Below are 12,696 nucleotides of genomic sequence, written 5' to 3'. Positions count from 1 at the left end.
AACAAAGATGCTAGTCCTTGACTGAAGATGAAGGAGCCTTAACTGTGGGAGGGAAGGGGTGCAGCGCTGGGGTCCCAAGCAATGTTCCCTCCAATCTTTTCCATCCATGTGCAGAATAAATATTTATTACACCAAGGCACGTGCAAATGTGCACCACCAACAGAAACTCAAAACCTAGCTGTGGGTGCTCTGTTAATCAGCTGGGTGGCATTTGAATCTCTCCCGAGAGGCCGCACAGGCGCACAGCTTACAGGGATAGTGTCGGGGGCATTCTGCAATTGTTGCGTTTGGAGCCACACTAAAATTGCAGAATTCCCCCCAGGATTGAAAGAAACAGGCTCCTTCCTGCCTCCTGGGGTATTGGCCCCACTTCATATACAAGGGAAGCGGGAGAGGTTGTGTGTGCATGTTTGTGTGTGTGGGTCTGTGCGGGGGGGGGGGAGAAAGGAGGTGTGTGTTTGTGTGAGGGGAAGAGAGAGAGGTTGTGGGTGCAGGAGAGAGGAGGTGTATGTGGGGGGGCTGGAGAGAGAGGATGTGTGTGTTTGTGGTGGGGAGAGGGTGTGTGTGTGTCTGTGGGGACAGGAGAGAAGGGGCTTTTGTGGGGGGAGAGAGAGTGGGAGGGGGAGAGGGTATGTGTGTCTGTCTGTGGGGTACATGTGGGAGTACATGCATCTGACGAAGTGGATCTTTGCCCACGAAAGCTTATGCTCCTACACTTCAGTTAGTCTATAAGGTGCCACAGGACTCCTCGTCGCTTTTGCAGATTCAGACTAACACGGCTACCCCTCTGATACTTGTCTGTGGGGGGTGGGAGAGACAGAGAGTGTGTGGGGGAGTAGAGAGAAAGGGTGTGGAGGCAGGAGAGAGGGTGTGTATGTGTCTGGGGGAGAGAAAGTGTGTGCTTGTTTGCAGGGAGAGCGAGGAGGGGTGTTTGTGGAGGGAGAGAGGATGTGAGCATCTGTCTGGGGATGGGAGAGATGGTGTGTGTGTTTGTGGTGGGGAGAGAGACAGTGTATGTGTGTGTCTGTGGGGGGCAGGAGGGGAGAGTGTGTGTGTGTGTGTGTGTGTGGTGGAGGGACAGAAGAGAGGGTGTGTGTGTATGTGTCTGGGGGGAGAAAGTGTGTGTGTTTGTGGTGGGGGGAGAGAGGGGTGTGTGTTTGTGGTGGGGAGAGAGTTGGTGTATATGTGTGTCTGTGGGGGGGGGCAGGAGAGAGAGGAGAGTGTGTTTGTGTGTGTGTGTGGTGGAGGGGCAGGAGAGAGGGTGTGTGTATGTATGTGTCTGGGGGGGAGAAAGTGTGTGTTTGTCGGGGGGGGGAGGATTGTGTGTTTGTGGTGGGGAGAGAGGGGGTGTGTGTGTGTCTGTGGGGGGGGTGGGAGAGAGAGGAGGGTGTGTGTGTCTGTCTGTGGGGGGCGGGAGAGAGAGGAGGGTGTGTGTGTGTGTCTGTCTGTGGGGGGGGTGGGAGAGAGAGGAGGGTGTGTGTGTGTGTCTGTCTGTGGGGGGCGGGAGAGAGAGGAGGGTGTGTGTGTGTGTGTGTGTGTGTGGTGGAGGGGCGGGAGAGGATGTGTGTGCTCCCCGCCAACTCCAGCTCTTCTACTGCATTTCATTCCCCTCCCCTCCCCTCCCCAGCCGCCCGGCTCCGCTCTGACAGCTCCCCGGCGGCTGCTGCCGTCCGTCGCGGACCTCCCGCTTGGAGCCGCCGCTCTCCTTCCCCCTCCCGCCGCTACCGCCTGGAGCCCCAGCGCCGCCTGCCTCCGCCCGGCCGCCAGCTCCAGACGGCGCGCACCGCGCCTCCCCCGCGGGCAGATCGATCCCGCTCGCCTTTCATCTGACCGGCGCGGGGGGGATCGAGGCTTCCTGGAAAAACCCGATATCAAGTGAACTGTTTACTGGCCAAGCGCATTTACAGGCACAGGGGGAGCTGGTGGCTTGTCTGCTGCCTGCTGGCGAGGGGGGAGGTTTTTAACCCCTGCCTCGCTGGAATACCTCCCCCAGAGAGCAGCCGAGTGAGCTGCAAGGCTGGCCCCGAGTCCCACAGAAAACATTCCCTCTCCCCGCCCTCGTCTCCCTGCAACCCACAGGGCTGCACCTCTGCCAACCAAGCCTTGTTTATGGCCAGCCCCTGGGGGCTCCTTGCAAGCCCGCCTCGCTGTTCTGGGCAGCACGCTTTTACAGCCCTTTTATGAGGAGCTATTTGTGACTGCGTTGTGTCTGGGGGAGAGAGGGGGGGCTCCAGAGCGCCACAGGCCTTCCTGAATGCTGCAGCCACGTCTGGCCTGTCCGTGGGGTGGAGGAGAAGGGAGAAGATCCACTAAAGTCCCTTCCTCTGACCAAAAAGGGCCCTGGCACCAGAAGTGTCCACAGACAGCCCACCGGGCCTGGCATTCTACCCACCGACGCACGTGAACGTCACTGGCCTTGCTAAAACAACACACAGGGCTGCTCCAGAGATACAGTCCGTGGGCGGGTGATGGATTCCCTGCCAACTGGGTCCAGAGTTAAGCCATCCTAAGCTGACCAACTGTCCTGATTTTAATGGCTCAATCCTGATATTTGGGGCTCTCTCTTATCTAGGCCCTATCGCCCTGTATCCAGGCCGGCTGATGGGGAAGGGCAAAAAGGGGTGTTGACCCGAGGCCCAGGGCTCCCGGACCCTGCTGTAGTAGTGGGGGCATCCAGAGCCCCAGGCCCTTTAAATTGTCACCAGAGTGCTGCGCAGCACGCTCCTGGTGGGTCTGAGGGCTCACTGAGGGGGTGGGCGCAAGGTGGCATGCTCCTGAAGGCTGTCTGCCTCCAGCCCAGCCCCTTCTGGGAACACAGAGCTGCCCCTCACCCCCACTCACCTTGCCCAGGGGCCCAGCCAGTCTCTCCGCCCTCCTCCTCCCCTCTTATCACCTGTGCCCAGTTTTCACACTTGCTATCTGGTCACTCCTCCCCTCATTTTAACAGTCTGCCTGAAGAGAAGCACCCCATCTTGGTGCACAATTTTCTCCCTCAACGTAGTGTCGGTTGCTGGAAAAACAAAAAATGGTGGTTCAACAGCTTATTTAAAAAACATTTTTTGTTCTTCCAGCAACCGACACTATGTTGAGGGAGAAAATTGTGCACCAAGGAGCTACTGCTGTTTCACACAAGGCACCCTTTACCTGCTTTGTTAATATCTTCAGTGGCTGCGTACCAAGAAATTCAATGGGGCATCCTCCATTGCGAAGGGTGCCATAGATTGTTCCCTCTAATAGTTTCCATCTGTGTGTGGAATAAATTTTGTGATGCACACTGCAGCATGTGCACCACTATTGGCTATGGGCACTCTGCTAATCAGCTGGGCAGTTTTGGAATCTCTCCTGGGTGGCCACCCAAGCACTCAGCTGATAGGGAATACTGGTGCCATGGTAATTTGCCTGGTGCCCGTGAGTCCTACCTGGTATTCATACATGATAAAGGCACGCAGCTGTATTTGATTTCTAAAAGGGCTTGTTGATTGAGACTACCACGGCTTTGTCACCCCCATGCAGCAACAGGGAGATTGTGGCTCTGTGGGGCACTTTGTAAGACCTTGAAGCTGTAGGATGGCATTTAGGTAATATATCACCCACAGAAAAGGATGCAAATTAGTACTTGTTATTAACAGAGAGAGGGCTGACTCACGTATCCGGGGCCAACTCAGGAATCTGGAGCCGACCTTCTCCAAAGTTGGCAGAAGTTCAGATGGGTCCAGATTCAATTACCCCATCCAGGATGATGTCTGAGATGACACAAAGTCTCTTGCCCTATCAGTATACAGACTAGAAATAGCTTTGAAATATATTTTAGCCATACTGGGAGCTGGAGGTTTTCTTCTGCTCTTTCTTTTCTTTCTATCAAACCAATATAGTCTCTGCTTCATGATAAGAGATAAATGGCATTGGAAGGCATTAGGGAAATTCATTCCACCTTGATACTTAGGGAGATAAAGTTGATCCATCAATATACTTAGGTTCTTATTATTCCACCGAAATTGTCTGAGACATTAACAATCTATTTGTAAAACAATGAAGGAGAGGATAGGTCTCATATACTGTCTGAGGAGTAATAGGCATCTTAATGGATTTAAGTCTGTCCCAGCAACTTAAATTGAAATGTGACCATTTCTCAATATTTTCTTGTAGCTTCAGTATCACTTGAGATGGCTAAGTTGCAAAGAATTGGAGATATTGGGCATAGATCAAGCTCTTGCACACTTTATTCCCAGGCACTAAAAGGCTTCATGTGAGCAGCACTGAATATTTTGCATCAGTTTAATGAAGAGTAGGAGATACTAATGCAGCTCTTCCAAGGAGAGCAGGGCAGAAAGAGTTCCTGACCCAAGAATATTTTTGAGAGATTGAATTTCTTTCCCATTTTGAACTGGGATGAAAAATCAAAAATCTCAAAAATATTCACAAACCAAAAAAACTGCTCTTTTTCATTTCAGATCGATCAAAATATTTTGTTCAAATGTTGACTTTTTTCTCTTTTTTCTTTTCAAAATCTTTTTTTCAGTTTGTTAAGCTTCACATCAAAAATTGGTTTAAAATTGGAAAACAGGCCTCTTTTTGGTTCAAATATATTAAAACTATGTTTTTGACGGTTTAAAAACTGGTTTTCTCAACATTTTTTTCAAGTTAGGAAATTCATCAAACTTGACTATTTCACAATTTCAGTTTAGATTAATCATATTTCAACAAAAATTATTAATCAAAAAATTTTGAACCCAGTTGTACCTCTAACACCATACAGGCACATGAGCCTGTATAGACAGAGGTGAAAAATGTGTGGCAACATAAGCTGGCAATTGGATCACAGGGATGAAGTGCTAATTCTGAGTACCACAAATTGCCCATATGGGTTGGATTACTAGAGATCCTTCACACCTACAAGATCTCCACCAAAATCAGGACTGGTGCCTTCTTCTGACCAACGCAACCAGCACCACAGAGGGCAGGTGTCTATTTTTCAATGCCTCTTCCCTTCTCCCACTTTATCCTAGCCAAAGTTAAATCTCACCTTTGACACATGGCAATGCCGCGACTCAGCCTCCCACATCCTTCTGAATACTCGTGGCTTTACATCTGCCGGACAAATACATCCCTTGACACAAAGGAGCAAATTAATCCTTAATTCAACTCCATCAAAGTCAATGGAGCTACGTGAGGAAGGAATGTGACACGTCCAGATTTTTGCCATGAAAAGCTGAACTGACTAATTACACTGGCTAAATACAACTGTGGGATGTGTTCAAAATAACTCTATGCAGGATGAAGTATTGATGGGCTTTTTTTAACCTCAGCCTGCAAATTACACCTATTTTGTCTCCCTTTTGCCTATTATTTCTATAATTTTATATTATTAGAGCTTTTGCTGCTGCTTCTTTATGTTTCATCCATTGACTAGGGTGGAATTTTATCAAAGATGAATCTCTCTCTCTCTCCCTCTCTCTCATATATGCTATGCAAAAGAATTCCCAGAAACTTCAGCATTTTATACATGCCACCTATGAGAAATATTTTCACCGACTTTAATGAAAACTCTCTGCTGCCTCCTTTTCAAACAATGGTTACTGTTGGTAATTACAACAAAATTACAAGCAGAGTAAGACATGACATGGAAATAACAGGTTTCAATGATAACTCTGTTTCAATCAAGGATGCCCCTGCACTACCTCTGTAGAAAGAGATTGCTGTAGGGATGGCTCACTGCTCCTGATTCTTCCGCTTGTTTAGGGATGATCAGCTATTTTGCTCCTGCCACTTTAAAAGGTTGTGCTTTGGAAGGTATCATGTGTGGTGTCTGTAATCTTAGAAAACACCAAGGATTCTACTGGGAGAACATCCAGACCAAAAGTATGGCCCTCTACCGCTTCAAGTCCTGGAGCTTGGGGACATGGATCAGACATGGAGGGGGATATGTAATACACCTTAAACAGTACATTATATATGCACATGTATGCATGATTTTGGAGGAAGGTGATAGCTGGAACATTCTCTGATCTGTGATTCCCTCCCTTCTCATCATCACTCACCTTTTATTTTGCTTTAATTTGTGATCATTTATCTTAGGACTGGGGAGCTCTGTCTGAGTCAGCAGTGGCTGAGCCAGGCGGTGGCTGGGGAGCCCTGAATGCGGCTGGGGAACCCCAGCATCAGCAGGTCCAGGTGGGGAATGGAGAGCCCCCACCCTGGCCAGGGAACCCCCAGAATTAGCCCGGCCTGATAGCAGCTGCAGAGCCCTGGGCCAGGGAACCCCCCACAGGAGCAGGACTGGCCCCGGCAGTGGGGCTGGTGGCAGCCAGGCAGCCCGAGCCAGGGAAACTCATGAAACACTCAGCAGCAGTGGGCTGGGTGGCCAGGTGCCCCAGCTAGGGAACTCCCGCGTTAGGTGACGGCAGAAGAGCATTGGTCAGAGAGCCCTAGAGAACCCTCAGTGTCAGTGGGGCTGATGGAGGCCGGGCGACCTGGCAGGGGAACTCTGGCAAACTCTGGCAGCAGCGAGTGGGATTGCAAGGTAGAAGCCCCAAACTTGGAAGCCCCAGGGAGAGGAGCCAAGGCATGGGGCAGCCAGCAGGGGAGCACTGACCTCCCCTGGTCTGGCAAACTCTTTGGTTCAGGACCGCTCACGTCCCGGATCAGGGAGGTCCAGCCTGTAGTTAATAAAAATGGTGCAACTCCTGTTCTCAAAGGCATATGCATGAAACCTGCTGACCACAAGAGAGGTCATTTGCCTGTTATAGGGGGAGATTTTAGCTCTATGTCATTAAAGTCTTATTAAACCAAAATGAAAAGTATTAGATTATGAGATTTATTTTCAGCCCTCTAAAGGTGCAGGATGTGGATACCCCAAACATTACTTATGAACTTTATTAAAGATTTCTGAGACAGACTAAAAGGAAAAAAATGCAAACTTTTGCATATATCTCTGTTTATATAAATTGTAGAATATATTCAGTGGTCTTGTGGCTAAAGAATTGGAAAGCCAGCAGGATTCCTGATCTCAGTTCCTGGCTTTGGCATAATCTCACTGACCTTTTGAGCAAATCACTTTAACCTCTGTGCCCCAGTTTCCTTGTCTCTAAAATGGGGATAATAATGCAACACACTGATCAAGTGTGGCATATCTCTCTCTAGTGACTGGCCTATGGGGGATAACGATCTACTACTGCTACCAGCTACTAGAAATGTATGCTTTGGAGCTGAAAGTCGTGAATGACCTTTGTGAGTGGGAGCTCTTCCAAAAAGTTTTAAATATAGTTCTGGAGCTTTAAAATCCCATTTGTTTGGGGGGTCGAACTAGTGACTTCCTCTAAAAAATCCAAATTTCTTCAAGAGGGAAGATCCATGACTGTACCTCAGAGAGGATATTGGGGGGGGCACTAATATACCTTATGATTTTGAGAACCTTCCTAGAATGCAAGATATTAAAGAAACCCTTAGTATGTTTTTAGTATGAGATCTGATACAACTATAATTAAATAAAACATTTGTGTGGTCATCCCAAATCTAAGAAAGCTCCAAGCAACACCTTCCAGTCAAATTTCATTGCCCAATGGGATGTATGCTCATGACATAGAATTGGCATGGTTTTCAGAGGCATAGAGCTTCCACATCAACACTTGTTGTGGCTTGGACACTCAGGAATAGAACTGGTTGGGAATTGTAATTTTCACCCATAGAAAATCCCAACTGGGACTGGGATACCACTTCCCGCAACTCCCAGTGGCCAGGAACAGGGATCCATGGCCAATGGCACCTGCAATCTCCAGTACCTGCAGAGGCGCAGGCAAATATATAGTGGCAGCAGCCCGCCAGGGACTAACTCTGGGAAACTGGATCTGGCCGCTAGGCCAGTATTTACCCCCCCCCCCTTAGGACTAGATGACCTCCCAAGGTCTCTTCCAACCCTAATATTCTATGATTCTTTTGTGCATCTGGCATCCCTGCCACATTGTAAAAGGCCACTTGATGCTTCTCGCATTTGCTCTTTGGCAGCTTGGGGAACTAGGGCTGTGATGGAAAGCAATCTTAAATGGAAACTGACGGAGGGGAGAGGCAAACCACTTCTAATTGAAAAAACACACACGCATGTATGCTTGGGGCAGATGAAGCGATAAGCTTCACCTATCTGCGCTAAGCAAGAAAAAAAGAGAGTAGGACCCAACTTATCCAATAGTGTTGGTCTTTGTTCTGCTGGTATCTTATCTACCATTGCTCGGTTCTCCTCTCCCACCTTCTCCACCATCATTCATATTTCTCACTTCAAAATAAAGTTAAAAACAAACAAACAAACCAGCCCTGGCTTTTTCAGTTCAGCTTCAAGGAATGGCATCCAGACACATAGTGAAAGGGGAGGAAGGCTTTTGGATTCTGGATTTTATTTTATTAGGTGTAAGTGAGCTATTTTGATTATATTGGCAGGGAAAGGCAAAGAAAAAAGACTATAGCGGGCTCCGTCCCCTCTTTAGCCCATTTCTCTGCTCACACACACATTTGCAGAGCCCACCTCACTTTTGCCAGCACAGACTAACCTAGAAAGACGCAGACGCCGGGTCACACGGATTCATATGCACTTCCCAGCCTTTCCTCTCTCCAGCTGGGAAAAAGAGGTGCATTTAAAACCAAACATTGAGGGTAAGGGGAAGATGGCTGCAAAATGTGCAACACATCACAGATTTCTCTGGCTAGGAAGGCTGCCGCAATCAGTCCCCTTCGACGTTCAGGGGATGTGTTGTGAACGGATGGCACTGTTTCACATTGATGCGGGGTTTCACATGTCTGAAGGCCACCCCACAGAAATAAATTGTGCAGGGTTACCAGTGACAGGCGGTATCCTGAGCCGGGGGGAAATCAGTGCTAGTTCCTACCACCCCTTCCCTGATGCTTCTACAGCAGCACGGATGCTCCACTGAACACGGCTCCTTCCAGTCCTCCCTTTGCTAGGACAAGCAGTTCAGAATGCCACATTCTCGCTCGCTCTTCCATAAGAATGGCCATACTGGGTGAGACCAAAGGTCCATCTAGCCCAGTATCCAGTCTGCCGACAGTGGCCAATACCAGATGCCCCAGAGGGAGGGAACACAACAGGTAATCCTCATAAGATCCCTCCCCTGCCTCCCACTTGCAGAGAAAGAGAGGCTAGGGACACCATTCCTACCCATCCTGGATAATAGTCTGTCTGTCTGTCTGTCTCATTAAAGAGCTTTGAGATCCTAGCATAAAAGGCATTATATATGGGCCACAATCCATTCCATGCCATGGCCCTTTGTGCTGCTCTGGGCATGTAAAAGGGGCACAAATGGCCCCCGTAGATTCCCCTGGAGAGAAGCAGTTCAGAACGCCAGAGTTTATTCTCAGCTCTGTCACTGACTTGTTGGGGGAGGTGGGTAAGTCATTTAGGTCTTCTCTGTCTCAGTTTCCTTATGTGTAAAAAAGGACTAATACTCCTCCAGTAGCCAGTGGGAACTTTGCACCATGGCTACTCAGAACTTCATGGCAATAGTGGACTCAGGCGTGCGTGCTCCGAAGGTGAGAAAACACAGGCTGCCCCCCCCCCCCCACCCACTTGAGCTAAAGTAGCATTGCCATCAGCTGTCTATGGCAAGCAGGCGAGTGGTGGCATATAGAAGCAGCCGTGGGAGCCAGCTGATGATAGGATGGCTACATCAATACTTGGGATCGCTGAACACAAGAGGCTGCACAAGGACAAAGGACTAAACACTGGAGGAGGAAGAGGGGATGACAAAAGAACAGCTTTCAAGTATCTAAAAGGGTGTTACAAGAAGGAGGGAGAAAAATTGTTCTCCTTGGCCTTTGAGGACAGGACAAGAAGCAATGGGATTAAACTGCAGGAAGGGAGGTTTAGGTTGGACATTAGGAAAACTTCCTAACTGTCAGGGTGGTAAAACAGTGGAATAAATTGCCTAGGGAGGTTGTGGAATCTCCATCACTGGAGATATTTAAGAGCAGGTTGGATAGACATCTATCAAGGATGGTCTACAGTGCTTGGTCCTGACACGAGGGCAGGGGCCTGGACTTGATGACCTTTCGAGGTCCCTTCCAGTTCTAGGATTCTATGATTTTATGAAAGGTGGGGGAATGTGAATCAGAACCACCCTGGAGGCCACTCCACTGACTTCAATGGACAATGGAGAAATTTGGCTCACTATTTTCTCAAGATGCTACCATAATGTCCTACCAGGGCTGGAAAATCACTATTCATCCTTTGTCTACTTGGGTGCTCTTTCCTAGCAGAGAAGAGGGCAATAAGAGTGTCTCTCATTAACAATGCCATAAAGTCATGGATGCAAATCATGCCATTCACAATCATGGCACCATTACAGAGCCATATTCTATAGTCACCATCCGCTGTACCTGCATTGGGATGGACTGAGCGCCTCAGGATTTGACTTACAGCATTCTGAACCATTTTGGACACAGTCCTTTCCATGCCTAAGCAGAGGCGAAAGTACCTTAACATTTCTTACAGGCACTGGCCTATTGCAACCCAGGTCCCTGCCAGCTCTTTAAATAGCTCCCTGCTGGCTTTTGCCACAGCTCAGCCAGCTCTTGCCGGAGCTACGCACCATGTGCACCTGCTTCCTTTCACCTCTGTTCCTAAGGCTAGATTCTGTGTCCTGGTAGCTCCGCATTGAGCATAAGACTGAAGCAAGGGCCAAAGTGGCTTTAAGCCACCTATCAGAGGGGTAGCAGTGTTAGTCTGAATCTGCAAAAGCAGCGAGGAGTCCTGTGGCACCTTATAGACTAACTGGAGTGTTGGAGCTTTCGTGGGCAAAGACCCACTTCGTCAGATGCATGTAGTGGAAATTTCCAGAGGCAGGTATAAATATGCAGGCCAGAATCAGGCTAGAGATGACAAGGTGGATCCAATCAGGGAGGATGAGGCCCACTTCTAGTAGCTGATCTGGAGGTCTTTAAGCCACCTTGCGACTCTGACTCTGGCTTTTGATGAGTATAGGTCCATGACACAGCTCAGAGGTAGTACCAGGTTTGCTCTAAATCGCATTCATTGGTCCTGGCACTCTAAATGCACAGCATAGATAGAGCAGTGTCCTCTAGCCATGTCCCGTATGTTGGGACCCAGTGGGATGCCATGATGCGTGCTCTATACCTGTGTTTCTCAACCACTGCTACGAGTACCCTTAGGGATACTCGAGAGAAGTCTGGGGGTACGTCAACACAACTGAAATGTGGAGAAAACTGAATTTTTGTTTTAAGTTTTCCAGCGCTTTATTATTTTTGTACTTTTTACACCCAAAATTTCATCATTCTCCTGGCTACAATTAAGTTGTTTAAACAAATGTGTTGCAATGGTAGAAAAAAAAAACGTGTGTCTGAAAACTGTAGGTACTGGGATTTTATTTTTAAAGGGGTACTTTATAAAAAAAGGTTGAGAAACACTGCTCTATACCAGGTGGGGAAAATCCCTTCTTGCCCTCAAGGGAAATCTACAGGGAGCATGTGAGCCCATTTTACATGCCCAGAGCAGCACAAAGGGCCACAGCATGGAATGAATTGTGGCCTATATATAATGCCTTTTATGCTGGGATCTCAAAGCTTTTTACTCTGTGTGTGTGTGTATGCGCGCGCACGTTTGTGTGTGTGTGTGAGAGAGAGACTGAGAAAGAAAATATGTATGTGCGTGCATCTATAGGATGGTTAGCAAGGGTAGTTATTAAAGCGAATGCAAACCACCCAAGATCAGAGGCAAACCCCTGGCTGCGGATTCCTCCTCACTGCGCTGAACGCCAATAACTCTAAGCAAAGGAAGTTAAAAGGGGCTTTTTATCTCCCGAGCCCAAGGAGATTCAGGGGGCTGGAAGCTCTGGTGCTAATCAGATGGGTTTTATTTTTGGCCTCGGCCTTAATTTTCTGTGCTGTTTCCTGACACCCTTTTTTAAAAGTTTGCTGCTTACTTGCTTGAGGTGGCTCCGGGTGCCTTCCTTCACCGGGCTTTGTGACTGCTGCGCAGAGCTCACATCTGCAGCCTGTCTCTCCCCCTCGCTCGGCGTCGGCTCAGGAAGGAGGAAACGGTATTTCTTGTAGATGAAGCCAACAGAAATAAAATCCCCGATAAAAATATGTCAGCGGCCATATCCCTCCTCAGTACCACAAGACCAATTTAGATGGCTCCAATATATTGCAAAGAGCACAAAAACTCTACACGCTGCTGCCTTCATTTCCCTCCCAATACCCTTGTGTAACCCACACACCTTCTGGGTGCGGTGTGCTGTCCCATGTAGTAGCACTTAGCTCACTTACAGAGAAAGAAAGTAGGAGTGAGCTCTACAGCCTGAGAGGCAGCTGGCTTTTTGCTCGCATTGTAGAGGCACATACACTGAGCTCCAGATGTCCCGGGTTCGGCTCTGCCTGTCGGTGTTGCACTTGCTCCTCCATAGGAACAACTGGAAGGAAACACAATACTTCAGCTTGAGAAGGGCCTGTCAAAGCACAGCTTAGACACAGTTTGGAAAGACATTCTCCCAGGGATTTCCGGACACCTACAGGCCATAAGCCTAACGCTGCTCCCCTTGATATCAGTGGCAAAGCCTTCTGACACTGGGAGCAAGATCCTGTCCCATGGGGAACCTAAGGTTGCCAGGTGTCCGGTTTTGAACCGGACAGTCTGGTATTTGAGCTTTCTGTCCAGGAAACAAATTGAGAAAATAC

The 12,696-nt window shown here is 48.6% G+C and overlaps 1 protein-coding gene across 1 annotated transcript in view; it reads right to left on the bottom strand.

Annotated features, from left to right (window-relative positions):
* The window catches only part of SAMD11 (sterile alpha motif domain containing 11), a 324,237-nt gene extending 311,828 nt beyond the window's left edge, over window positions 1-12,409 (bottom strand). Inside the window, exon 1 of the mRNA XM_075906866.1 lies at window positions 11,943-12,409. The gene's annotated coding sequence lies outside the window, so the exon portion shown is untranslated. The remainder of the gene's footprint in view (window positions 1-11,942) is intronic.
* Window positions 12,410-12,696: the final 287 nt, after the last annotated feature.

This window comes from Pelodiscus sinensis, chromosome 23 (genome assembly GCF_049634645.1).
Source record: "Pelodiscus sinensis isolate JC-2024 chromosome 23, ASM4963464v1, whole genome shotgun sequence".
In the NCBI taxonomy this organism is placed as follows: domain Eukaryota; kingdom Metazoa; phylum Chordata; order Testudines; family Trionychidae; genus Pelodiscus; species Pelodiscus sinensis.
The sequence above is the reverse complement of the archived record's forward strand: the minus strand, read 5'-3'. Positions and strand labels throughout refer to the sequence as shown.